Source organism: Botryllus schlosseri, chromosome 14, assembly GCF_051294905.1.
Source record: "Botryllus schlosseri isolate E-star chromosome 14, Bs_hap1, whole genome shotgun sequence".
NCBI classification, from domain to species: Eukaryota; Metazoa; Chordata; class Ascidiacea; order Stolidobranchia; family Styelidae; genus Botryllus; species Botryllus schlosseri.
This window is the reverse complement of record NC_137249.1, coordinates 24,237,370-24,265,090: the sequence shown is the minus strand read 5'-3', so window position 1 is coordinate 24,265,090 and position 27,721 is coordinate 24,237,370. Positions and strand designations below refer to the sequence as shown.

The 27,721-nt window shown below is 43.3% G+C and overlaps 1 non-coding gene and 1 pseudogene across 7 annotated transcripts in view; both read left to right on the top strand.

Moving 5' to 3' along the window:
* The first annotated feature begins 11,022 nt into the window (after positions 1-11,022).
* LOC145456609 (U2 spliceosomal RNA) lies at positions 11,023-11,226 on the top strand. The gene has a single exon (XR_013920668.1). It is a non-coding gene; the product is annotated as a U2 spliceosomal RNA (small nuclear RNA).
* A 1,958-nt stretch (positions 11,227-13,184) lies between these two features.
* The window catches only part of LOC145456548 (trans-1,2-dihydrobenzene-1,2-diol dehydrogenase pseudogene), a 355,453-nt pseudogene continuing 340,916 nt past the window's right edge, over positions 13,185-27,721 (top strand). For 4 of the 6 annotated variants that reach the window (XR_013920634.1, XR_013920632.1, XR_013920631.1 and 1 more), the window contains exon 1: positions 13,185-13,327. The product of XR_013920634.1 is annotated as a trans-1,2-dihydrobenzene-1,2-diol dehydrogenase pseudogene, transcript variant X6 (transcript). Of the gene's footprint in view, positions 13,328-27,477; positions 27,655-27,721 lie in introns of all 6 variants that reach the window. The other 2 variants (XR_013920630.1, XR_013920629.1) reach the window with 2 other exon arrangements.

Sequence of the window (27,721 nt, the reverse complement as noted above, 5' to 3'; positions counted from 1 at the left end):
TGATAGATCTATTTAGGGAAATCGCCGAACTTGGCGATACACCTGAAAAGACCGAATTAGACACGACAATAGTACAAGAAACGGAAAACGAAACTAGCAGTGAAAGTACAAACGACGGGGACTTAGTCCTAGTCACAAGCGAAGACGAGGCGAGATCCCAGATAGACAACACCAATCCGCCGGCAAGCGGATCGACCTCGATATTAAGGAAAAAATTCGAAAACCGCACATTCACAGCGTCAGAATTCTTTAGTGCCCGCTCACCGAACAAAAGAAACAGGGATGAGCAAAGTCCTACCGACAAACCAAAAGGCCAAAGAAGAAAAGCCAAAAAATAATAACCCTGTGTCCTATCCTATCCAATCTTGATGGCGATCAATGCTATATCTCTGAACGCCAATGGAATGCAAACACATTGGCACAAAATGAAAAACTTATTCAGAAAGGAAAAGAACTGGAACATAATATGCGTCCAAGAGACACACAGAATGGACATAAGGAAAATTGAAACATGGGCACAACAAAACGACGTATTATACTTTTCAAATCACATAAACATAGGCCAAAACTGGATTGATCAGGAAGAAAATAAAAAACACTACTACAGAGGTACGGCAATGTTCGTCAAAAAGGAATTGGAAACAAAGTACAACATTGACCACTCGATACTGCGACGGGATAGGGCACAGACGCTACGCTTAACTGAAAAGGACACAAACGACATCGCCACCCTATACAATGTATATGGGCCCAGCGATGTTGGAAGATACCAAACTGAATTCTACCAAGACCTGATAAGTCACATAGAAAAAAACAACCCGGAGAGTGCGATCATCTGTGGAGATTTTAATATCGTCACAGAAAAGATAGATTCAAAAAACACCGTGAATTTTAAACTGACGCCTGCCGCCAAAATATGGAAAAACTTTGTAGAAGCCTACAAAATAAGAGACGTATGGCGTTGGCGAAACCCAACTAAAAAACTATATACCATAATGAAGGCACTACAATCAAGGCGAATTGATCGAATATACCTATCGGAACGTCTCCTCGCAAGAGTAAAGAGTACGACATATAAACTAAACACCATCTCCGATCATATATTCATGCAGCAAATCCAAATCATAATACCAAATAACATCAAATGGGGACAAGGCATCTGGAAAAACGACACCAGACACCTCCAGGATGAGGAGCTGTACAACAAAATCGAGGAAACCCACCAAAAGTGCACCGAGCAGAAATGCTTCTTCAACGACGTGTACCAATGGTGGGACCACCTCAAAAAAGAAATGAAAAAACAGCTTAAGAGCCATAGCTGGCAAAAGAAAGCTGCAAACGAAAACAAAATAAAAGCGCTTCAAGAAAAAGTAAGTCGCATACAAAATGAACAAAACCCGGACGAGAACCCAATCGACGCCCTAAAAGAACTGAAAAGGCTCGAAGATGAAGAGATACGGCATCAATGCCAACTTCACAAAATAAAAGACATTGAGGAAAATGAAAAACCTACAAGGTACTTTTTTCAAAAACTACAGCAGCGAAGAGAAAGCAAAATCTTCAGCTCTATAGTAAACGAACACGGTGCAGAAATCACCACCAAAGAAGTAAACGAACACGGTGCAGAAATCACCACCAAAGAAGAGATTCTACACACGGTGGAAAAATTCTACACAGATCTGTGGAGCGAATCAAAAAACGCAAACCCAGATTTACAAAATAGATACCTTGACACGGTTAAAGACATCAAGATCACCCCCGACCAGCGGGAAGATCTTAAAACCCCTATAACGGAAGACGAAATCAAAATCATAATACAGAAAATGGACAACGGTAAGACACCCGGACCAGATGGTCTAGCCAAGGAATTTTACGCTGCCTATTACAACCTGATAAAAAGTGACCTCCAGGAGGTATTAAACAACGCATACCTCTTTGGAGGCATATGTCAAACATGGTCGGACGGAGTTACCACCATGGTATATAAAAAAGGTAGCCCCCAGGAATTAAAAAACTGGAGGCCTATTACCTTACTGAATACCGATTATAATATATTAACTGCAATCCTATCAGCAAGACTAACCTCAATACTTCCGAACATCATTAACGGAACGCAGAAATGCGGCATAAAAGGAAGAGACATAACAGACGTGCTGAGAAATACCCATGCTGCAATAAAATACGCGCGAGAGAGAGACAAGGAACTCCTGGTCGTCAACCTCGACCAGGAGAAAGCGTTTGACAAAATCAACCACCAATACCTGCACAAGACCTTAGCAGGATATGACCTGCCCTCCCACTTCACTAAATTAATAAAAAAGATCTACAGCGAAGCGAGCAGCAGGATCTCAGTTAATGGAGCACTGACCAATAAAATTAAACTGGGAAGGGGCATACGACAGTGATGTCCGCTCAGCATGAGCCTATACGCCATCTGCAGCGACCCCCTGGCTAGGCTTATAGAAAAAAACCCGAACACCGAGGCTTTTAGAATAGGAGGCTTTAAAATGAAAATCCAGCAATACGCGGATGACCTGACCTGTTACCTAACGCGTGAAAAGGACATCGACCTTATATTCCAGGAATTTGAAAGATGCGAACGTGCAACGGGCCAAAAACTCAATGCACAAAAAACAGAAATTTTGCACATTAAACCGAAACGGAGTATCCCAACCCAAAAAACCAGATATCAAGAACTTACAAAACCGAGCATTAAAATACTCGGACAACACTATGGAATAAACCAAACTAACGAAACATGGGACATGAGAATTATGAAAATAAAGAGAGTACTCCAAGCCTACAAACACAGAAAACTGTCCTGGATAGGGAAAAAAACTATTCTAAATTCGATCGCCTCAAGCCAAATCATCTATAACGCCAGAGTAATCCCCATGCAAAAAGATCAGCAAAAACGAGTCGAAAAACTATACTTCAACTTCTTATGGAATCCACAAAAAATGGAATCTATTCGAAGAAAGACGCTCATAGCAGAGAAAGATAAAGGAGGCTACGACATACCTGACGTAGAATCGCGGAATAAAGCATGTGAAATTGAAAAAATTCTAAAACTGAAAAAAACTTGACGAACCAACGGAATTATGGCACCAACACGCAATATACGAAATTGGAACGAAAATAAAAGGAATCAATGACACACTATACAAAAATAGTGAACCACATAGATACCCAACCCCAAAAAACTGGACTGATAGCATCGACATCTGGAAAAAAATAGATCTCGATGAAGAAGAGTGCCAAGACGCCACTCATAAATCCTTATACAAGGCAATCAAAAGCCTAAAGGAAAACCATCCAGAAAGCAGAACCGGAAGGGGGGATAAAATCAATTGGAATAAAATAAATCAAACCAAATATGGTACCCACAAAACCATTACAAATGAGGAATCGATCATCAACTATAAAACAGCACACAACGCGTATATCTTCGGAAATAAAAAAAGAAGCCGAAATATAACACACTCCAACACAGGAGTAACCTTAGATCTAAGATGCAAATTCTGCAACGGATATGATGATGATGTGATACATATTCTCACATCATGCAATTATACGAGAAAAATCTTAACCCAGCTAGAAAACATCGTGGGGAGGAAGCTGAATGCCGACAACATCCTATATAACATTGGAAACAGGAAAACAGACTGGACGATTCTGTCTATATATAAAAAATCAATCATAAACTTTAAAATAGCATTAGACATAGAAAACAGAAAAGTCGCAGACGAAAATATAACAAAAAAGATAATCACCAAAATTCAAAGACGAGTCAGACGAATCGAGGCTGACTCACACACAGGCACGGTACTCGGCAAAATAGACAGCTTAACCTAAAAATACGTGAACAAGACAACAAATACGAAGAGGGCATAACACCCCCTAAAATAGGGGCTCAAACGAAAGAATGATAACCCCAACCAAAACTAAAAGGAAAAAAAAAGTGGAAAAAAGCCCTCGAGCGAGAGGGGAGGGGCCTACAAAACCTCTGAACCACTCGCGACCGGCAGAAAGCTTCTGACCGGTAAACGAAAATAAAACAAGAATATTGATAACACCAATATCAAACATTGGAGGGTTTGGTTGTACTAAGGTACAAGCAAACCTACCCCCCAATGACTAGCAAGCAGAGCAATGCACCGTAACCACTGAAGTAAAAATAGAGTAAACTATAAAGAAGAAACCGTTTTATTTATGTTCGAAAACATTTCAAACACCTTATTTAGAAAACCCAAAAAAAAAAACCCAAAAAATAACAAAAATGTGTAATCAAGATCCTGACCCGGAGGCGACCCTAAACTAAGAGAGGGCCGCTGAAAGGCAGCGATTACGGAGAGCCGTATAAAAAAAAAAAAAATAAGCATCGGCCGAGTGCGCTCGGTTTTTTTTCAACTGTCATGTGAAATACACTACGATACGGGTTTACGATACGGGTTAACGTCAGGGTCGATTCCCGGCGCTACGACACATTTTCCTATTTTTTTTCTCTTACGGCTGGGCTGGCCTTCCGCCCTCATTTATTGCTCTGAAATGCCGATACAAATAAATTCTAGCTGTTTACCCTCGTTGGCAATTCCGTCGTGTCGGCAACAGCCAGCGGCGTGATTGATTTACGCCACACTACGATCAGGAGAGACGTGTTACAGGCTTTTCTTGACAGCGTGACTGCCGTCCCCGAAGGTGTGTATTCGACGCGTTTGTTCGCGAGACCCTAACCCTAACCCTAACCTTAAGTTATTGCGGTAAAAAAAATTTGGATTTGAATAAAATAGTATTTACGGTGACCAGGTCGTCGATAATTTTCGATCGCGAAAAATTTCCGATTAACGAAATCGGGTGAAAAATTATTGTCAAATCACTCAATATCAGTGTCAAGGGCCCTTCCTCCCCATTGCTTCTCGGCCTTTATGGCTAAGATCAAGTCTCGCCGACTCCTACGTTCGACAACCGAAGACGCTGCCCACGCCGGACCAATGAACTCCAGAAGAAGATTTCTCGACCGCCTCCGTCTCAGCAGCCGCTTGCCGCGCCTCTGCCGCCGGTCATTCACCACCATCTTCTGCTACAAACGTTGGACTCTCCGGAAAGGTTAGTTATTCCGGAGCTACAATTCCAACGCCGGCCAGAGATTCCTTGTTGCTCAACTAAGGCGTAGCCGTCTACGCTGCAACAAGGAATAAGCAACGAAGAAGCCTATCAATTCCGTTGCTTTTGCCACGGTACGGTGTGATTTGAACGCGTCGTTCAACCACCGGAGTGATCTTGGATCGCTTGCCTTAACTGTTCGACTATAGCAGAAAGGTTGCCGTGTGCAACTCTGGTCGAGGCCCTACACGTCGGGATTCCTCGCCGCCTCGCTGCAAATCAAGCACAAAGCAGCGAGAAGAACTGCCACGCCGTCCTAAAGAAGATCAGGAGCGGAATAACATCAATACCGCTTCAAAAGGACGGCCGAAGATCGACGGCGAATCGTTTGGACATAACATCAGTATCAACAGAGAGCCGTCGATCTGCAAAGGCGAGGAAAACCCGGGTGTTAACGCGCATTCGTAAGGTAAATTCGTATTTTACCGTTCGCGTTAACATACGTGTAGGGCGTAGCAGTAGCGCTGCTGACGCGGGGGTAATTAAGTCCGGCGTGGGTACACAATTACGTCTGGCCTGTATCCTAACGCGTTCGCTATTCCTTTTCGACCCCTTGGTTAACCTTTGTATTGTCCCTTTAATTGTCTGTTACTATTCGTTCATTTTGTCGCCTTTCCTATCCCATCTAATAGCGAACGCTGGTGCAGGCCGCTTAGTCTTTGCTTCCAGTTATTGTTCCAATTCTCATTTCGTTACGTTTAATTGTGTGCGAGATTTGATCCTAGTTATATTTATATTCGTTGTAATAGGTCGCGACTCGGTCACCTTTAGGCCTAGACTCCGCATTTTCTTCGATGGCTAGTGGAAACTCAAGCCCTCTCGTTGTTCCGTACCACGGTCCAGGAACGAGCGATGTTGTCGCATGTCCAAAACGAAATTGTGGTTTGTCGTTCTCGGTATCTGTTGAATTAACGGATCATTTGGCTTTTTCGCACCGCCGTGACAGGTTTCATATGCAGTGCATGAAATGTCGTTTTTTTTTTCGGATTCGGATCACAATATGACCTGTCACTATAAGCGGTGCAAGGGCATGCGACAACATAGTTGGTATGCCTGTCCGCCTTGTGGAAAGTGCTTTAACCTGGTTTCGAAAGCGAAGGAGCATTTTAAGTCCTGTCACCCCGAGTTTGCTATCCCCTTGGACTCGGCTTTTAAGCAAACTGGTATCCCCTTGGAAATATTATTGACTGTACCTGTTAAATATAACGGCAAGGATACTTTGTATCCTTGCCCAGTTACCGGTTGCGATAAGCAGGGCTCCCCGTACAAATTGTTGGCTTCACTTCAGAAGCACATTTGTAGCAAGCACGACATCACAAAAAACTTGATAAATTATGATGTCGTGTGCGGCAGATGTGACCAATGGACAATTCTTGCGCAGCCTGATATGATCGCTGCCAAGAACCATTGGTCCGCCTGCCGCCTACGGGGAGCTGTGTCCGCATCCGGTAACTCATCCCCAGCCACGTCCACGACTGTTTCGCGAGTCGACGCGATCTCCCCTATTTCTTCGCGTTCTTTAGTCCCCTTTGCCGTTGACGCAGCGGAAAGCTCTTGTACTTCCTTTCCCGGTACTATACCGGATCCCTCCTTATCCGTGGCCAATCTTTCGTTCTCGTCGGATACCACCTCCTTGGTAACCGTGTCATCTAGGCCCTGGTCACGGATTTCGAATAAATCTCGACGCTCTGTCGATTCTTGTAAAAAATCAAAAAATAAAATAAAGTCCATGAGATTCTATCCCTCTTCTCGTAGTGATAGCTCCACGTCTTCTAATACATCCTTTGGGCCGCGCGACTCGCCAACAGTCGTGACGTCATCAAATTCCTCTGCGCCCCGAACCCCTTCCCCAATTCTTATTAGCCGATTCCCGGTCCGTAGGCCAGTCACTGGGGCCTTACCTGCCGCCCGTGCCTGGCTTCGGACTGCCGGGGATAGCAGACAGTCCCTAGGCCGACGTACCACACCCCCAAAAATTGTGGTTTCCCCCCCAAGGGAGTTTACTCCCTCCCCACCCCAATCGTTAGTGAAGAGCCGTTTGACCCCTGTCTCTTCACCAAGCCCCATTCCATCGCTTTCGGAATTGTTTAAAGCACCTTTGCCTGGCAGCCCGAGCTCTACTCAAGAGCTCCTTGCCAGGTTGGACCGGGGAAGTCCCTTCCCCACCACACGCGATGATCTGAAACAGATATCGTCGGCGGGATCGAGTCCGAACATCGTAGACTCGCCTCCCGTCGGTCAGAGCGTGTCTCCCTCGCGCCCACTTGCGGACGAGACACGTTCTGTGACGGCTGGAACAGCGGTCGAACGCTCCGAAGTTACCGGAGCTGTCGGCGGCTGTGAAAGCCCGACGAGATTGTCTCCTTCGGTAAATGCACGCGACCAAATAGAAGTCGACGTGCCTTCCCCCGAACCGAGCGCACCTCGTGCACAAGTCGATCTGCGCGAGTTGCGCTCGGAGCTTGCGGACTTGGTGTCAGAATGTCCTCATAACACCGAGGCTTTCGGGCACCTTGAACGTGAGCTGGAGCTCTGGACTGTCCGTGCCTCTGATTGCAGCCGCCCTCCCGGCCGTAAACGCCCTAGGAACCGATACTCGCGCGAAGCACAACGCCGTGCGAAGGTCAATCAATTGAATGGCCAGCGCGAGTGTCGACCTGGGGTAGCCCAACATCTTCGGTCCGCTTTCTGGCGCAATCAGAAGGAAACGGTCAGACGGATCATCGAGGATGATTCTGGCAGTAAACGGTGCGAAATTCCTGCCGACGTAATCGAGCGGAAATTTCGTGCTGACGCCGCCGCTGACGTCACTGATAATATTGCTGCTTTTCCTCGCTGGATGACTCAGCACAGTTACCAGGGCAACCTGGCTTCTGCTGTTGACGACGATTCGATTACTCCATCAGAGGTAGCAGGAGTTCTGGCGACTCTAAACACCAGTAGTTCGCCAGGCTCCGATGGTCTCACCTATGGATTTTGGAAACGCTTAGACCCCAAGGGAGAAATCCTCTCTGAGCTTTTCGAAGTCTGTAGGCGTTGTCGACGTATTCCACTTGTATGGCGCTCGTCGCGGGTAATCCTGATTCCAAAGGACCGCGACGGCGACATGCAAGACGTCGGCAACTGGAGACCCATCGCGCTATCCAGGACGCTGTACAAGATCTACGCGTCCGTAATCGCTCGTCGTCTTCAGAGCTGGGCATCCGATGGAGATGTTATCTCCATGGAACAAAAGGGGTTTGTTCCGCGAGAGGGGGTCTTCGAGCACGTGTTCATGCTTGAGTCCTTGCTTGCGGATGCCAAGTCGTCAAGGCAGGATATTTATCTTGCCTGGCTTGACATCCGCAATGCGTTCGGTACCGTTCGGCATGGATCCGTGATTGAGGTCCTGAAGCACTTTAACGCCCCGGAGTACCTGGTGGAGGTGATGACCGATATCTACGCGTCTAACGTGTTTGCAGTCGCGACCAGCTCTGGTCCGACAGACCCCATTCCAGCGGGGAAGGGTGTCCGTCAAGGATGCCCTTTATCGGCCATCACCTTCAACCTGGTCATGGAGGTTCTCCTGCGTGGCGTTGCTGGGCTTCAAAGCAGCGGTTATCGGTTTTCTGCAGCGGATGGCGTCACTGTCAGAGTTCAGGGTTACGCAGATGACACCTGTCTGTGTGCTTCGTCTCGCGTCCAGCTTCAAGCACAATTAGATCTGTGCGATGAATTTTCTCGGTGGTCTGGTATGAAGTTCAAGCCCACCAAGTGTCGTGTTCTTGCCTTGGGGTTCAAGGGAAGCCGATCGATCGTGGACTCGGCCCCGTTCTGCCTTGATGGTGGCGAGGTCCGGGTCCTCGATCGTGACTCTTTCTGGCGATACCTGGGCAAGAACATGGGTTACCAGGCAACCGAGAAAGGTGAGAAGGCCCTTAAAACTTTCGAGGCCTATTGTGACAGACTTTTTCTGTCACATCTCACCTCATTTCAGAAGCTGCTCGCACTGAAGAGGTTTGTTATTCCAAGAATCCTTTTTCAGTTGAGAATCCGCAAGTTCTACCGAAGCGATCTGCGTCGCCTGGATGCGCGTATCCGCACGTTGGTGAAGGCGGAATTCCGCCTCCCTAACAGAGCGTGTCAGCCCTTTTTCCATGCTGGGCTGACGACTGGCGGTCTGGGGATTCCCAACCTCTGCTGCGAAGCAGATGTGTTGAGGCTTTCCCAGGCCGCCAAAATGGTCAATTCCACTGACCCCTCTGTGCGGGCGGTTGCGCGTGGAAGGTTGGCGCTGGTCGTCCGGAGGACTTGCCGAGTCCCAGAGGCGTCGGAGACCCTGACAGTCGAGTTTAACAGGGCACGATTCCAGGGCGTACGGAGACGCCTACGGGCTTTGGACCGAGGTCCGACCCGTTGCTAGGCGTCTCGGTGCTCGCTGGTTCGTGACCGAAGACGGGCTCTACCAGTTGGCTCTAGGCGCCGACTGCTGTCAGGATTTGGGTCGTTTAACCAAATTCCTTCACCTGAAGGTGAACCAGCGTTGGAAGACACGGTGGATGGAGCTTCCCGACCAGGGTAAAACTGTGGAGTGCCACAGCCGGTACGGGAGCTCCAATCGCTTCCTCCGGTCTTCCAACGTCCTGACGGCAGTCGAGCGTAGCTGGATGCTTAAAGCTCGACTGAATCTTCTGCCGCTCCGGTCGATCCGGGGTCGGTTTAGAAAACGTGTGGAGCCAAGTGAGGTCTGCTGCAAGTGCGGACAGCATACCGAGACCCTGCCCCACGTACTGAACCACTGCCTGCCAGTGATGGATAGCATCACGAACAGGCACAATTCGGTACTTGGGGTGCTCCTGGATTGTATTCCAAGCTCTTCTTCCTTTTTCAGATGTGATGTGGACCGCGTTTGCGAGGAGCACGCCACATTAGCCAACAGGCGGCTGAGGCCCGACCTCATCCTAGCGGATCGTCGCCGGGTCTTAGTCATCGATGTGGTGTGCCCCTTCGAGAATGGGGTAGCCAGTATGGACGCTGCCGTCGCACTGAAACACGCAAAGTACAAGGACCTCTGTGAGTCTCTCCGCGTTGCCACGGCCAAGGTGGTGGAGATGCACACGTTCGCGGTCGGGTCCCTGGGGAGTTACCACCCCGGGAACCTGACCACCTTACGTGCGATGGGTGTTTCGGTCTTCGGGTCCAGACTGGTCTCCGAGCGAGCCGTGGTCGCTTCTCAGCGCGGCTCTCATCGTGTCTGGAAGGCTTGGTGTAGTGTGCGGGACCACGAGAGGACTTGATCCCCCCCCCCTTCACGTGCTTTTTATTTGTTATGTGTTTTGTGTTTTTGGTTATTAGCTTAGCCCGCTAGCCATCACGGGGTTCGACTGCAGGCAACTGGACACTGGATTGATTCACGGAACTCCTCCCCAAATTAACATAAGTGGACCCCTGTGTTGTTTAGTTTTGATTGTAGTTCCCGTGCGGTTCCAAATGCTAAGGGGAGGAGTTCCCCCACTTCATGACGACTAATTTTATTTTTCGACTTCCACCACCACAAATATTATGATAATGCCTGCAGTCGGACCTCGCCAGTTCGCCCCTTTATTTTTATGCTGTTTGTCGGCCTCCACCACATATATTGTGTGTTTTTGGTGGAGGCCTTTGTCTGTGTTAGTGTCCCTTGTCCCCGGGCGAACTGGCCATGTCTTCTCTGGCCCTTATAATAATATCGCATTTTCATTTTGTGATTTTTCGCCATTTATTTTTTGTAAAATAAAATCTTTTTCCCCGCCACCGTAAATGGCGGGTATTGTTCTATATATATGTATTGCATATGTATAAGGTGACCGAAGTCGCGACTATATTTATTTCAACGTGCATATTTCTTTTCATGAATGTTGCTGAAATAAAATATTACAAACAAAAAAATCTGTTCTTTATAGGTTAATACCTGTAACGGGGGTCATCGACCCCCTCTGTGTATTAATTTGATTTTTGCAGCGTTGGTGGAGTGTTTGCGGCTTGCTGCGCCTCTGCCGTGGGTCATCTTGGTATTGCAGTACCTCCAAGTTTGGCCTGCACGCTCCGACGTGTCGGAGTATACATCAAACATCATCATCACTAGAGTTAAAATTGTGGGTGAGTTACGTTTCCGTGTATGAAATTTAAAAAGTTTAAAAATGTTACTTTCGTGCCGAGAGCGCTCACAAATTTTAATTGACAAATTAAGGATGCCGTGTAGTGTTTTGTGTATGTCGTTCGCCGCAGCTGCAGCTCACCAATCCGCAGCAAGTCGTTTGCAAGCAATAACGGTGACAGACACCCGCTGAGCAATCAAGGCGAGGCGGCGCACCACCCGTGGCGCGTGTGAGTGAGCGAGCGATCGATCAATCACGCGAAAATTGTCGCCGGCCCCCTATCGTCATATATACTAGCAACCCCAACAGATTGTTTGATTGATGGTATGGACGGTTATGCAGATGAGAGAATAAAAATATATGAAGTTGGGTCTATATAGAGAGAAACACGCGTGCATTGGAGGTAAATCGCGCTAGGCGCGAAAATTTTTTTCAGGCGACCGACCGCTTCTCCGCGCTCCCTTTAAATGTTTCACGCCCCCCAGGTTGAGAACTCCTGGTTTAGCAGCATCGTCCGCGGCCGGCGCTAATTCAGGCGGTTGCCACATTTACGCTAGGATAGTGGAAAAAAGACAAAATACAGAAATCGCGGACGCCGCCGCCGCTGCTAACATATCTAAACATCAGGGCTGTGCCGATTGAAGCGAGCGACGAGGTCGTGCCCAATGCATTTCTGGAATTCCGCAAAAGTGATCAGAATCATCAGGGTTTATTACAAAAAACTCGAGTAGTGACAAAACGGCTACAGTGCTGTAGCAATAGAAGAACACCAAGACGGTACACTCTTACGTGGATATTAACGGCGCAAAATGCAGAGTATTTGCTACAACCCACAGATTGGTAGAGAGCAGAAAATGTTACAAAACACATCGCTTAGTCACAGACGGGCGTGAGTCTGTCGTTCTCTCCCGTCGTTTTGCCGTGTCGGGAGAGCCAGTGTGCACTGTGCAGCCGGCTTTGATTACCAGCGAGGCCGACGGTGTCTGGTCAATACGGAGAATGCTACATGTTATGCATATGAACTAATCGTCTGTGTCGATATAATTTCCCAATGTTATAGTTTTAGAACCTCGATTGGTCGCGTTGCGGCATACAAAGCCGATTAGATATCTGTGAAGCCGCGGCAGGGCAACAGTGTCAATGCATGCATGCGCGATTAAATGGGTACGCTCAAAAATATTACATTACATTCAATCCGATGCGGAACTGATATTTCATTCGTCGCGGTCACGTTACATGTACATGTACATTGTACAACTTGTACATATTTCAACTTGCCACGCCGTTCTTATTCGTACGGCATCTCAACAATACCCGACACGACTCGAAGCCCAATACACATTGTCGTCTACTTCTGACCCGCCGTTTCCGATAGCCTCTCTACCTCGTGGCGGGCGATGGCCGATCAGTCGGTCTTTGTCGCGTCTCGCGAACAAACGCTCGAATACGCATCTTCGGCGACGTCTGATAAACTGACACGTACGCACTTACGCGATCGTCAGGTCGCCTCCAGACTCAACGGACCAGGACGTGTTGTTAAAACAACGGCGATGCAACAACGGCGATGCTCTTCGGACGCTGACTAATCAGGGAGCTACATGCTACAGTAACTACTAATTAGGCAATATTGCACGAGACCTGGCTGGCCCCTCTCGATCGCGAGACTGCAAACTATCGCGTCTGCCTCGAATAGGAAGATCCGACTCGACTTACGAGAAGAGTCAGAAGAATTGACCGACGCCCTACCCACCCACAAAAAATCACAAAACAAAAATGCGATGGATGGAATCCGACCCCGATAAGTAGAAATCGAAGAAAATAACCGCCGATAACCCTGTCCGCCCGCAACCGATGCAAGTCGATGAGCCCCAATACGGACCGGGACGTGCAAGCAAAATCGGAAAAGCGGGTATTGCACCGAATACGAAGCGACCGCCGGTCGCGACGGGTGGTCGTTTTCAGACAGGCACGAGTGCTGATCATTCTCTAGGTACTAGTAGTCTCTCCCTGTGCCCATTCTAGCTATTGGAGTATTTGGTTGTATTAAGGTATGCAAACTCGCATATTGTAGCCAATGCGAAAAAACAGGGCACACAAGAGAACAATGCGAGGAGCTTGAAAAAGAGTTTCCTGCATTGCGAAACCCACAAGAACCAACAATAAACAAAGAATCAAAGAAAAACCCGACCTCTGAAATTGCATCAGAGGAACAAAACAACAACAATGTGGTAAAAGAAATGATCGAGGAGGTGGCAGAACACCTAACCTCCTCTTCAAGCGACTCAGAGTCGGAAGAGGCAAGAGAAACTGATGACAGTGATCCACAGGGAAAAGAAGATAGCAACCAAGAGGAAGACTTTGCTTTAGTGCAGAATAAAAATAAAAAGAAGAGGAAAAGACTCTCTACTGAGAGGGCGAGAAGTAACAGTAAGAAAAGAAATGTAAACAATTCCAAAGACAAGAAATAGAAATGGAGCTCCAGATTACATCACTAAACATAAACGGGTTCAGGAAACATTGGAAAAACATAACTCAATTAGCAAAAAAATACAACATAGACGTGCTTTGCCTCCAAGAAGTACATAAAATAGATAAGGAGAAATTGGAAAATTGGTGTACCGGTAACAACTTCGAGATGCATGCCAATTGCCTAGACATAAAAGACACTTGGCGAGATGTGGATCAAGGTAAAAAGAACTACTGTCAAGGTACCCTTGTGATAGTAAAAACATCTTTAAAACAAGAATACGACATAACCAACGATATTATAATAGAAAACAGAGTGCAGAGAATTACATTGAAGAAAAACAACAAAGAAAATTTGGAAATATGGAATATATATGCGCCACCAGGAACTTCAAAACATACAACGGACTTTTACAAAAACCTAGTGGAAAACACAAAAAAAAGCAGGAAATCGTACACTATTGATAGGGGACTTTAACCTAATTACGAACAAATTGGACGCTAAGATTAACCTAAATTTCAAAAGAACACTGGCCGCAAACATTTGGAAAAATTTTACAGACATTCATGGGTACCAAGACATATACCGTTCCAGGCATCCCCACAAGAAATTGTACACCAAGAAGACCGGAGATCAGGAAAGACGCATCGATAATGCGTATGCCACTGACATCCTGAACAAAGACATCACCAAGTGTACATATAAGATCAATCCAATCTCGGACCACATCTATTTAATGGAAATAAAAATAGGAAATCAAAAACAAAACAGATGGGGCAAAGGAATTTGGAAATGTAATAAAGAGGTACTAACAAGCAAACAAACGAAAGAAAATATAGAAATGATCATTGAAGTTATGTCGCGAAACAAACATAACTACACACACCTGTCGAAATGGTGGGATGATGTAAAAAGCAAAATAAAAAGAGCCTTACAAGCGTATGAGGTAGCAGCAGAAAACATAGAAAAAAGAAAAATCAAGGAATTACGACAGAAATTAGAAATAGCGGAGATCAACCAAGATCAAACGGCCAAAATAAAACTGCAAGGGGAACTGAAAAAGTACGAATGGAAGAAATTAGAATTTACAATAGAAAAAACGAAAATGAAAGATAGGGAAGTTGGAGAGAAACCAACGAAACTTTTTTTCGATATGCTGAAGAAGAAAACATCCCTACAAAGAATGAGCTGCGTAAGGGATAAAAACGAAAGGGAATTAAAAGACCCAAAGCAAATAAAACAGAGGGTCGAACAATTCTATGAAGAGCTATGGCGGGCCCAGCCCGATATAGACGAAGAAGAGCAGAGGCTCTTCTTAGAACAAATCAAAGACGTTAGGGTCGAAGAGGAAGACATGCCTTCACTCGAAGGACCCATAACGCAAGATGAGATAAGGGAAACGATAAAGAAAATGAGCAGTGACAAGACGCCCGGAAGTGATGGGCTGACAAAATCATTTTATACCACCTACTGGGAGAGTATAAAGGAACACCTGGAAGAATTATACAACAATGCACTGTATATGGGAGACACGTGCGAGAGCTGGAATAAGGGGATAGTAACTTTAATATACAAAAAGGGAGACTCGAAAAACCTAAAATTGGCGACCCATCACATTATTAAACCTAGACTACAAAATTTTAACAGCAATTATATCCAATAGACTAAAAGAAGTAATGGGAAATCTGATCATAAATACACAGAAATGTGGAGTAAAAAATAGGCAAATTGCAGACGCCCTAAGAAACATAAAAGCAGCATTAGACCAAGCATTCAGAAAAAACACAAATCTCATAGTAATATCCATAGACCAAGAAAAAGCTTTCGATCGTGTCAACCATAATTACCTGCATAAAATTCTGCATTCCTATGGCATACCAGTAGGAATAAGAAAATGCATAAAAAGACTATATGATAATTCATATAGCCAAGTGCAGATAAACGGCACACTGACAAATGGCATAAACACAGGCAGGGGGCTCCGTCAAGGTTGTCCCCTAAGCATGTGTTTATACGCAATGACAGCCGACCCGCTGGCCAGAAAAATCATGGCCAACAAAGACATAAAAGGTATAAAAATTGGAAAAAACGAAATTAGACTACAACAATACGCGGACGACCTGACCGCAATAGTAACAAATGAAGATTCGGCAACAGAAATATTTAAAAACTTGAAGCAATTCGCAAAAGCAACGGGACAAATCATAAACAGATCAAAAACCGAAATTATATGTACTAAACCCAACCTAATTAGATCTGAAGAATATAAAAAATACATAGTGGAATCATCAAAAATACTCGGACAAATATTTGGCAGGAACTATATCCGAAAAACATGGGACAGAAGGATAGAGCAGGTGAAGAAAGTATTAACAACCTACCAGATGAGAAATCTCACCTGGTACGGGAAAGCAATCATAATAAATAGCCTGGCTGCCTCTAAGGTGGTACACAACGCCAGGGTAATAAAAATGCCAAAAGAGGTGGCGAACACACTGGAGAGGCTCCTCTTCAACTTTATATGGGCGCCAGAAAAGATCGAGCCAATAAAGAGAACCCACATGAAATCCACCGAAATCATGGGGGACCTCAAAATAACCTGTATAAAAAGCAAAATCGAAGCATGTAAATTGGAGAAATATAAAATACTGACCAGCATCGAGGAGCCAACAGAGTTTTGGCACCACGAGGCAATCTATATCTTAGGATCAAAACTGAAGAAAATCAACGAAAAATTATATACCAACTCGACCCCACACAGCATAATCGTGTCGGACGAGTGGAAGAATATAATAAAGGGAGCGGAAGAAATGAAATGGGAGAAGGAAACCTGGGTAGAAGCAGCCCACAAAGACCTGTACATCGGCATAAAAGAGCTTAAAGCCAAACACATACCCAGAATAACAAAACCCTCTGGGCAAGAAATAAAGTGGAGAAAAATCACCACTACAAATGGGGAATGCAACCCCATAACAAATGCAGAGAGAGTTGTAAACATCAGAACGGCTGCAAAAGGATTCTTCCTTGGAGAAGACAGAAAAAGATTGAATATATTCAATATTAATTCAATGAACAAGACCATCACAGAATGCAATTTCTGCGGTCAAGATGAAGACAACATAGAACACATAATGGTCAAGTGCAAACTGGCGAAAAATGTGTTCAGTGCCTTCAAGAGGTTAATAAAACAAAAAGAAATAGACAGTGAAAATATTCTTTACAATGAGAAACTAAAAAACAAGAATGATTGGACCATAATGAGTATAATTAAGAAAGAAATAATCAAAAGGAAATTTGGACTAGACAAAGTCAATCAAAAAGTAAAGAACTTTGATATGACAGTGAAAGACGTGGTCAACAAAATAATAAAGAAATTGTTCAAAAGGATATCGATATTTGATAATACAACAGAAGAACAACTCTTTAAAAACGAATTGGTGTTCTTAATTGAAGAATATGGATGAGCTTAACCTAAGATTGTACCAAAACATTAGAGGCGAAAACCACGATTGATTACCGGTACTCGAAAAATTTTTGTTGAGGTTCGGCAATAAAAGTGGTATCATAGGATAGAGAGTGATTAGCACAACAAGATAGTACCATTAGATTAGATTTTAGTGCAAAAACGAAGAAAATAGAAGCAAATTAGACCTAGAAATACCGATTGTTAAAAATAAAAGAATCCGATTGTTCCAGAATAGCGAAACAATGCAATCCGGCCGCTCCGATTGTACCCATTCATTGAAGGACAATGGCGAGCGAAACGAAATCTCCGGCTCAGTCAACCATAACGCACCATTGAATTAGTAGCGAAATTACCACAGAAAACAGAAATTAGAAGAAGAAAGAAGAATAACAGAACGGAAACGATAAAATAGATACGGAAAATTAATAAATAACGAAGGAAATCAAAAATGAGAACAGAAAAGAATATTAACGGAAGAAAAACAAACAAGAATCACTTCAACTGACAAAACCGAAACACCAACGATGGGAGAAGGACGACAGCGGACGATGACGGCGAACCTTGACGGCGGATGATGGAGGACGAATGGATTGCAACAAACGCTGGATGGATGATGACGAGGATGACGAAAAAAGAAACATAGACCGGAGAATTGCAATTGTGTGAATGGTTTGGTATGTATGTGCGCGTGACTGAATATACCGTGGCTGATATTTTCTGAATGCTGAAGTGTGAATGAACATAGCTAAATATATATATAATTTGTCTCTTTATTGTATTGCAATTCTTTTGGAATAAAATTGGGATGACTGCGGTCACCGAAAAAAAAAAAAAATATTGGTAGTGGCAGGTGTCTTCTAGCTTGTTTTTCAGATTTACGATAGCAGTAACCTTGGTTTGCCGCTGTGGCGAACGCTGTAAACTGTAAAATTTAGACAGGACGTACTTTTTACACGCGTAAAATTTTTTTTCCGAGCGGGACGTCTTTCACACGCAACGTGAAATACGAAGTTAAAATAGATAACCTACGTAATACACATTGGTGTATTTGGTTTTAAAGAGGTCAGTAAAGGCAAAGTTCTTTTCAGAATAAGTCTTGAAGGCAAGAAACGGGCTCTGTTAGCCCAGCTCATTTTGAATTACAGAACCTGGAAACAGGATAAACAATAAACAAATAATGGAATATCCAAAATTACATGGCAAAAGACCGCTATCGGTTGACATCAAAGGAAACAATGAAATAAATTTGAAAGAGGTACTAGATATCTTCAATCAAAAAGATTACCTTAAATCATACAAACAAAGAATGGAAGCAGCCTTCCAGATTGGACCTGACGTCTTCAATCTAACGATGGTAGACGAAGATGCAAGAAATGAGTTGTTAAATGAAAATCCTAAAATTCAGCACAACGGAAAGAGCTACACGCTCATGAAACCCAGAGACCAGCCGTCGGTAATCAATATCCGTGCAGTGCCATCTGAAGCTTCCAATGAATCAGTTGCGAAAGCACTGGATCAGTGGAAGGCAGGAGTTATAGTGGGAATAAAAAAACTCTACCACAAAGGTCTAAACCTCCACAATGGATACAGATCAGTGGCAATGGTAGAATATGAATCAGGAAAGCTACCGGCCTTCATCAACATTGATGGAGCTAGCTGTAAAGTATACACACCAACAGTAGAAAAAGGGCGCAGCCCCCGAAAATTTGCACAAAGTGCAACAGAAACGGCCATCTGGCCACAAATTGCAAAACTGCACAATGCGACAAATGCCATAAAACAGGGCACACAAGAGTTCAATGCGAAGAACTTGAAAAAGAATTCCCTGCATTGGGAAATGTACAAAAACATACAGTAAACAGTGAAACAGAGAAGAACCTAACATCCGATGTCGAATCAGAGGAGCAGGATAAAAAACAAAACACGGGTGAGGCAGCGAATGAGATGATTGAGGAGGTGTTGGAGGGTCTGAGCTCCTCTTCAGGCACTTCTGACTCAGAAGAAGTAGATGACACTGAGGATAGTGAGACAAAAGTAACGACTCCTAAACGAAATGATGGCTTCACACCAGTGGAAAACAAAAACAAAAGAAAAAGACGCTCCGCCGAACGGAGAAGAAGTAACAGCAAGAAAAGGAATGTAAATTCCTCAATAGAAAATAAATAGAAATGAACCGTCCCAACCAAGAGCTCAAAATGGCAAAAAAAATACTTTCAGTGAACATCAATGGTCTAATGAGGAATTGGAATAGAATAGCAAATATGATAAAAAAATACAAAAAAGACTTCTATTGCTTACAAGAAGTGCATAGAATCGATAAAAAGAAGATTGAATTGTGGTGCAGCAACAATGATTATGAAGCATACATGAACTGTTTAGATATAAATGACATCTGGGTGGATAATTCACAGAAGTGCAAGAATTACTACCAAGGTACTGTAATACTGATGAGGTCTACTCTAAAGAAAGAATTCAATGTCACAGAAGAGTTAATAATTAAAAATAGGGTACAAAGACTAGCTCTGACGAACAAAGAAGAAAAACTAGAAATCTGGAATATTTACGCCCCACCTGGGGTCTCAAAAACAACCACCAACTTCTACAAAGAGTTGACAAGAAAACTAATTAAAGCCGGAGAACGCACATTACTAATTGGAGATTACAATTTGATAATAAATAAATTAGACGCCAAAATAAATCATAACTTTAAAAACACAACGGCCGGAGACATTTGGAAAGAGTTCATTAGTGTTAATGATTACCAGGATATTTTTCGTTGGAGAAATCCATACAGAAGAATATTCACAAAGACTACAGGGAATCAACAAAGGCGAATAGACAACGCCTATGCCACAGATGCCCTAACAAAGGAGGTAGGGAGATGCACCTATAGAATTAATCCATTATCAGACCACATTTACCTCATGGAAATCAACATAATAAATCATTCACAAGAACGATGGGGTAAAGGAACCTGGAAATGCAATGAATCAATCTTAAATAACAAGCAAACGAAAAGCAATATATCAGATATTATAGAAATCATGAGATTAAATAAACACAGCTATACTCATATCTCGAGGTGGTGGGACGCCTTAAAGAAAAAGATTAAATCAGCCCTGCAAGCCTACGAGAAGGCAGAAAGCAAAGCTGAAAAAAGAAAAAAAAAAGAATTAGACAAACAGATGGAGCTAGCAGAAGAAAACGGTGATAAAATTAATAAAATCTATCTACAAAATGAATTAAAGAAACTAGAGTGGAAAAAACTTGAATTCACGACAGTTAAAGCTAAAATAAAAGATAAAGAAATTGGTGAAAAGCCAACAAAATCATTCTTTGATCAACTAAAGAAGCGAAGCTCCTTACAGAAAATAGATAGCATTCTAGATAAACAAGGTAAACAAATAAAGGAGCCACAAGAAGTCAAACTACGAGTCCAAGAATTCTATAATAACTTATGGAAGGCACAGACCGGGTTAGACGAGAAAGGCCAAGAAGAATTCCTAAACATGATCAAAGAAGTTAATGTAGAGGAAGAGGAGCAGCAGCACCTTGAACAGCCTATAACCAAGGAAGAGATAAAAAATGCGATAAAAAGAATGAGCAGCGGAAAAACACCGGGTAGTGATGGGCTAACGAAGGCCTTTTATACAGCCTTCTGGGTGGACCTCAAAGACCATCTGGAAGAGTTGTATAATAATGCAATCTTCCTAGGAGATACCTGCCAAACATGGAACAAGGGAATAGTTAAACTCATATATAAAAAAGGAGATGCAAAAAAATTGGAAAATTGGAGACCCATAACCTTATTGAATTTAGATTACAAAATATTAACAGCAATTATCGCAAACAGACTAAAAATGGTTACTGAAAATTTAATATTAAATACGCAAAAATGTGGAATCCAAAACAGACAGATATCCGATGCACTAAGAAATATAAAAGCAGCTCTAGATCAAGCCTACAGGAAGGAATCGGAACTGATTGTATTATCCATAGACCAAGAAAAGGCCTTTGATAGGGTCCATCACGGATACCTTCATAAGATATTGGAATCTTATGGTATTCCGTATGAAATACGAAGACTTATAAAAAAACTGTATGACCAGTCGTATAGTAAAGTACAAGTCAACGGAAGCCTGACAAATAAAATATCAATAACTAGGGGGCTCCGACAAGGATGCCCCCTCAGTATGTGTTTGTATGCCATGGCAGCGGATCCGCTAGCCAGGAAGATCATGGCGAATCAAAACATAAGAGGAATAAAAATAGGCAAGGAAGAATTGCGCCTACAGCAATACGCTGATGATTTGACGGCCATTGTAAAAGATGAAAAATCTGTAAATACAGTCTTCGAGGACCTAGATTGCTTTGCGAAAGCGACGGGACAAATAACTAATAAGAAGAAAACGGAAATCCTAACCACCAAGCCAATTCAAAAAGAAGAACTTAAACAATACGTCTTGCCAACTGTAGAAATTTTAGGTCAAAAATTTGGGAAAAATTATATAAAGCTAACATGGAACAAGCGATTAGAACAAATCAAAAAAATTACACATACTTATCAAAACAGAAAACTCACCTGGTATGGCAAAGCGGTCATTATAAACAGCCTGGCAGCATCGAAGATTATCCACAACGCCAGGATAGTTGAAGTACCTGAAAAGATCAAAAAACAAATGGAATCACTTCTATTCAAGTTTCTCTGGGCCCCAGAGAAAATTGAGGCAATAAAGAGAAAGCATTTGCTCTCCAGAGAGCGAATGGGGAAACTAAAAATAACATGCATCAAGAGCAAGATTGAGGCATGCAAAATAGAGGAATACAAAATAATAACGAACTTGACAGAGCCAAAGGAGTTTTGGCATCACGAGGCCATTTATATCCTTGGCTCAAAGCTCAAGAAAATAAACGAGAAGTTGTACAACAATTCATCGCCTCATAGTGACATAGTTACAAAGGGGTGGAAAAACATATTGAATACAGCGGAAAGGCTTGAATGGAGCAAGCAGGAATGGCAAGAAGCAGAACACAAAGATATGTGTGATAGAATAAGATGCAAAAATACTCCAGTGCTCCCAGAATTAACCCTGGACACAGGAGAAAAGGTAGACTGGGATAAAATAACGATAGATAACAGAAAGAAGAATCCTTTAACAAATAAGGAAAGAATCCTGAACCTAAGAGTGGCAGTCAAGGGATATTTCTTGGGAGAAGAAATCAGACGAATGAATATACTTAATATAGGGTCACAAAGATTGGCAATCACAGATTGCAAATTCTGTGGCCATAGAGAGGATAATCTTGAGCATATATTCTTCAAATGTCGCTTTGCAAAAAGCATCTTTGACAAACTCAAAGGACTGATGAAGAATAGAAAATTAACAAAAGATGCAATATTTTATAACTACAATAATACAAACAGAACAGATTGGGCAGTAATAACTATAATCAAATCAGAAATAATGCAGAGAAAATTTGGCCTTGACAAAATCAACCAGAAAATAACAAACTATAATTTGGCCTTTCGAGAAGTAGTCGACAAAATTTTGAAGAAAATTCTTAAAAGAGTACAGAAATTTGATAATTTGAATGAAGAAACTCTATTCAGGAACGAATTAGCGTTCCTGATTGAAGAAGATGAATAGATTTTAGGGAAACAGCCAGATTTGGTAGCAATGGCTACAGACGGATTAGACAGAGTGCCAGTACCGGTACTCAAAAATCTAATCTTGGAATTTTTCAATAAAAATTAGGTCAAATGATAGACCACGATTAGAACAAAAATAAAATAACCTTAAAATAGATTTTGGATTAAAATTGTAGAAATTACGAGTAAAATTAGACCAATAACGCCGATTGTCGCAAAGTGGAAATCTGCATTGTCCCAGACACGCGAAATAATGCGATACGACTTCGCCGATTGTCTCGATTGTGTAGAGAACAATCATAAGCGAAATCATGCCTCCAGCCTAGTCAACCGTTAAATACGACCGAATAACCATGGAAGTTAGTGATGCAAATGTGAATTAAATATAAAAAAAGAAGAGAAGCAGAGCTATAATTATAAATTCGACATATAATACAGAAGAGAATCAATGACAATGACATGAATAGAATACGGACTGATGAAACGGGAACCAATTGAACAAAAATATCGAAACACTACAAACGAAAGACTGATGACGGATGGACGACGGACGGATGGACGAACGGATGGGCGATTCAATGAACACTGGACTGACGATGACCGACGAGATGAAAAGAAGATCCTGGACCGGAAGAATTTCAATTGTGTGAATGGTATGGTACGAATGTGTGCGTGAATGATTATTCTGTGTCTGAGAATTTTCTGAATGGTGAAGTGTGTCTGAAATAGATATATATATATATAGGCTAATTTCCTTTTATTTGTATTGAAATTCTTTCTGGAATAAAATTGGGATCGCTGCGGCGACCGAAAAAAAAAATAAGCATCGGCCTGGCTGATGCGAAACCCTTGTGGTACAACCGATACTTCCAATCACTTGTACACCTTGGAAGAGTATGGCCCTTGGCCTTCATATTCCAACCCGGGATCTCGTCAGCTTGACTGGCCAGTATCCCAGTCACAAGTATGGTGGCGGCGGGACAAGCCTCCGCAGACGCCCCCAGCCAAAGCCTGCTTGTGACAGCCGTTTGCACCTAAAAAGCAGAGAAAACTTTGAAGGAAACAAACGAAGAAGCAACCTTAAGGGAGCTCTCGGGTACTTCTACCCAAGAGTGACCTATAAAGGCGCTTGTGGCAATAGTCCGGTGGTGTAGTGCCACATGGGCTGCCGCAAGCGTAACGGGGTGGTGGTTTACTGCGGTTCCACCAGGTTACCCCTAAAAAAAAAAAAAAAAAAAATATCACGCGTAAGTATGAACTAACGGCTATTTCAGGTGCAACAAGGAGATCCGGTGCCGCTGTGGCAGTAGTCTAGACTTACCCTAACCGTAATAACTAGTTATTTTTTCTAACCGTAATAACTAGTTATTTTTTCTGACTTACATAGGCTTATCGTACTTACTTCCTCTCCTTCTTTTCGTCGCCGAAATTCCACTTCGAGTCACCTTTTGACTCAAAAACCTCTACCTCCCCGGGACTTGACTCGTCTTAGTGAGTCGAGTCTTGGTGAGTCTTTTCTCTACCTCTTCGAGTCTTGACTCTCTCTCTCGAGTCAGGACTCGTCGAGTCTTTTCTTTAGAGACTTGACTCTCTCTTGAGTCAAGTCTCTCTGCCTACTACCTTCTCCTCTCACGCGCGTCTCGTTCGAGACGTCGAGAGACTGTCTGGCTCTCCTAACTAAATTACTTAAGCGCTACGACACCGTCTAGACGGTGCTCGTACAGCAAGCGAAACTGTAGTATCGGTGTAACAAGCGCGTAGAAACGCCTTTAAAAACGCGTCAGAAAGCTTCTAAAAGCATCGCTAAACAACGCGCTTCACAGCAGCGTAGCAGTATATAGACTACAGAGAACAACAAACCGATAGCGGCATTCATAGTGCAGAGCAGTAAAGCCACAGCTACACAGCATAGCACGAACTTACGCCGCAAATACACACATCTGGAAACAAGATACAGGAACTAGACGCCAGCAGCTGTCTAGTTTCAAACAGAAACCAACACCTTCTTACAATAGCCATGGCATACTCGCATGCATTGCAAGGCAGGAACAACACAAGGGTCACCTACGGCCTCAGGCCAAGATCCTTGGACTTACTCACCCCAACAGATATCACAGCTACAGAGGTCATCGAGGCAGTAAGAACGCATCCAAAACTGGTGGAACACAAAGATAATATCCTTTCCTATTCCAAATAGGCAGGAATACCTACAATCTTACCTTTCCAACCGAAGCACCGGTGGAAAGATTGAAAACGATCTTCTTAGACGCAATACACAACGGAATTACCACAGATAAAGGGAAAATCCACATTGAGCAACCTAGACTTCCTACAGTCAAGGTAAATATCAGAGCAGTCCCGACTGAAGTCGAAGAAGCTGAAATCAGGAAAAAATTCACAAGCTACCAATGTGGTACTATCAGGGAAATCACCCTGATATACCACCGCGGTACAAATATACTCAACGGATACAGACAGATTTCGATCGAGAACTATACACCGGGCAGAATCCCGCCTTTTGTCTATCTGGGCAAGGCCCCTTGTAAAACATACCTTCCGGAAGAAGACACAACAAATCAAATGTGCTATAGGTGTCTCCATCCTGGGCACGGCTCCAAAGACTGCCCGAACCAAACGGCATGCTTGATATGCAAGGAATACGGACATAAAAAAATTAATTGCCCAAAAAACATGAACGAGGACCCAAAACAGCAGACAATACCAAATGACACCACAGAAAACAACACAAATAATAACTCAAATGCAAGAAGACTCCTGCAATATGAGCCAGAGGCTATATTGAGAAAAGAGAGATCTGATGTGCTACCACAAACACAACAGACTCAAGCAGGGGAGAGAGACGCCATCCCCCTGACACAATTCGTACGAATAAGCGCCAACAACCAAGAAACATTGAAACAAGCGGAAAGCGCAGAACAAAACACCAACGAACAACAAATAGACGAAGAAAAACAAGAAGAAAATGACGTGATAGATCTATTTAGGGAAATCGCCGAACTTGGCGATACACCTGAAAAGACCGAATTAGACACGACAATAGTACAAGAAACGGAAAACGAAACTAGCAGTGAAAGTACAAACGACGGGGACTTAGGGTGGGTTTCAAATAGTCGACTTAGGCCCGTCGTCGGGCTTAAGCTACACCCCTCAGGCTGAAGTCGGTTTCAAAACTGTGACTTGAGGGGATTTCCCCTCCAGCGTGCGCTTTGTTAAGACAGATATCCAAGCCAGCTAGGGGGTAGGCTGAAGTCAACAGTGCTGATAACTGTTGTGCTGTTTGTTGAAGGATACTGGCCGTTCTTCTGATGTATAGCTTGGCAAATCAGATTAGATCATTTTATATTGATGTCAGGCAGTTTGGAACAATGTTTATATCACAAACGTGACAAGTTGGTATCATATACCGTTATAGTGGGATTTACAGTGGAATGCTGCAGGGGTCTTCGTATACTGAACGGATTTCAATTCAAATGGATAGCCAGAGCCCTGAGGCACACAGGACACATCAGCACTTCTTCCATAACCGCACCATATAGTATCAAGCAATGTTCCCCATGACCACCATAACCCGCGTTCGCTGGCTCCAATCGATTCGGTTACGAATATGATATGACTATGGTTACGAGACACGGGAAGTGATATTTGGGGTAAGGCGTAAAGGTGCCTAGCGTTGGACTTGTGAATCCCGCCCATTTTGGCAAAGAAAGGTCAGCGATAAGAATCCGCTACGGGTAATGATGCTGATCAGTGGTCATGGGGAACATCAGTTAATATAGTGCATGTATCGAAGAAGCCCCAAGATGAGATTTTAGGTTGCGGCAGATCAACAGATCCTTTATTGATAGCCTACATGCTACGTCAACTCATCATTATAGTTTTCTCGACTGGTTACGTCTTTTAACTTAGGCACGTTGACGTTTTGACAGTTTGGCTTTGCTGTGGTTATAGCCAAAAAGTGAACACATGACGCATCACCAGAAAATGGAAAATATGTATCATGCTCATTTTGTTGAGCCTAATCAATGTTGCACCACTTGCACGCAACTGTGATTGATTGCAGGGTTCCCCTCAATATCCATTTTCGCTCCACCCCTATGAGCATTGTCATAAATATGTTTAACTGCTACTTTCTAGAGTAGTGCCGACTACATAGAACTTTGATCAATATGTGTCTATTCAACCAGCATTGTATTGATATTCCGTTCACTGCACGCGCACCGAATTTCAGCATACTGGATAAAGATCCAGAAGTTTCGGAAAGAAAAATGACATGACTTTGCATGAAGTTGTTAGTGAATTGCTATAGATGTGAAGCAATGTTCCCTCTAATTTTTGACAAGTCTGTGCGTACATTCAAGAACTCACTACGCAGACCCTCGGAAAACAGTGCGTAACGACTAAAAAAGGGTCATGACTTCAGATTTTCTGTGTGCATAAACCGTGTCAGCACTGCGCATTTGCGCATGTATGCAGCTTAAAGGGGCCATTGATGTGAAGTGATATATGCCAATAATATTCAAAGTGCAGTACATGCTAACGCTTCAGTAATCCAAATGTTTTGAGATATATGTCAATTCAACATTGATTTTCACAGATTTGCTACCCAGTCATAGTATCGACATAGCAGCATGATCAGTCCATGTAAAAATTATTATATAGCTGTGCAATGTGCCACCAGAGTGAGCTGCAGGCTGTGAAACAAATGATAGCACCATTCTTTTGGAACACAGAGAAAATCAAACGAGCAGTGATGTGCCAAGCCATCAAATAGGTATTTATCTATCTATCCGTATATGTGGGTGTGAATGCGCATACCAATATCCAGTTCCTTTTATATT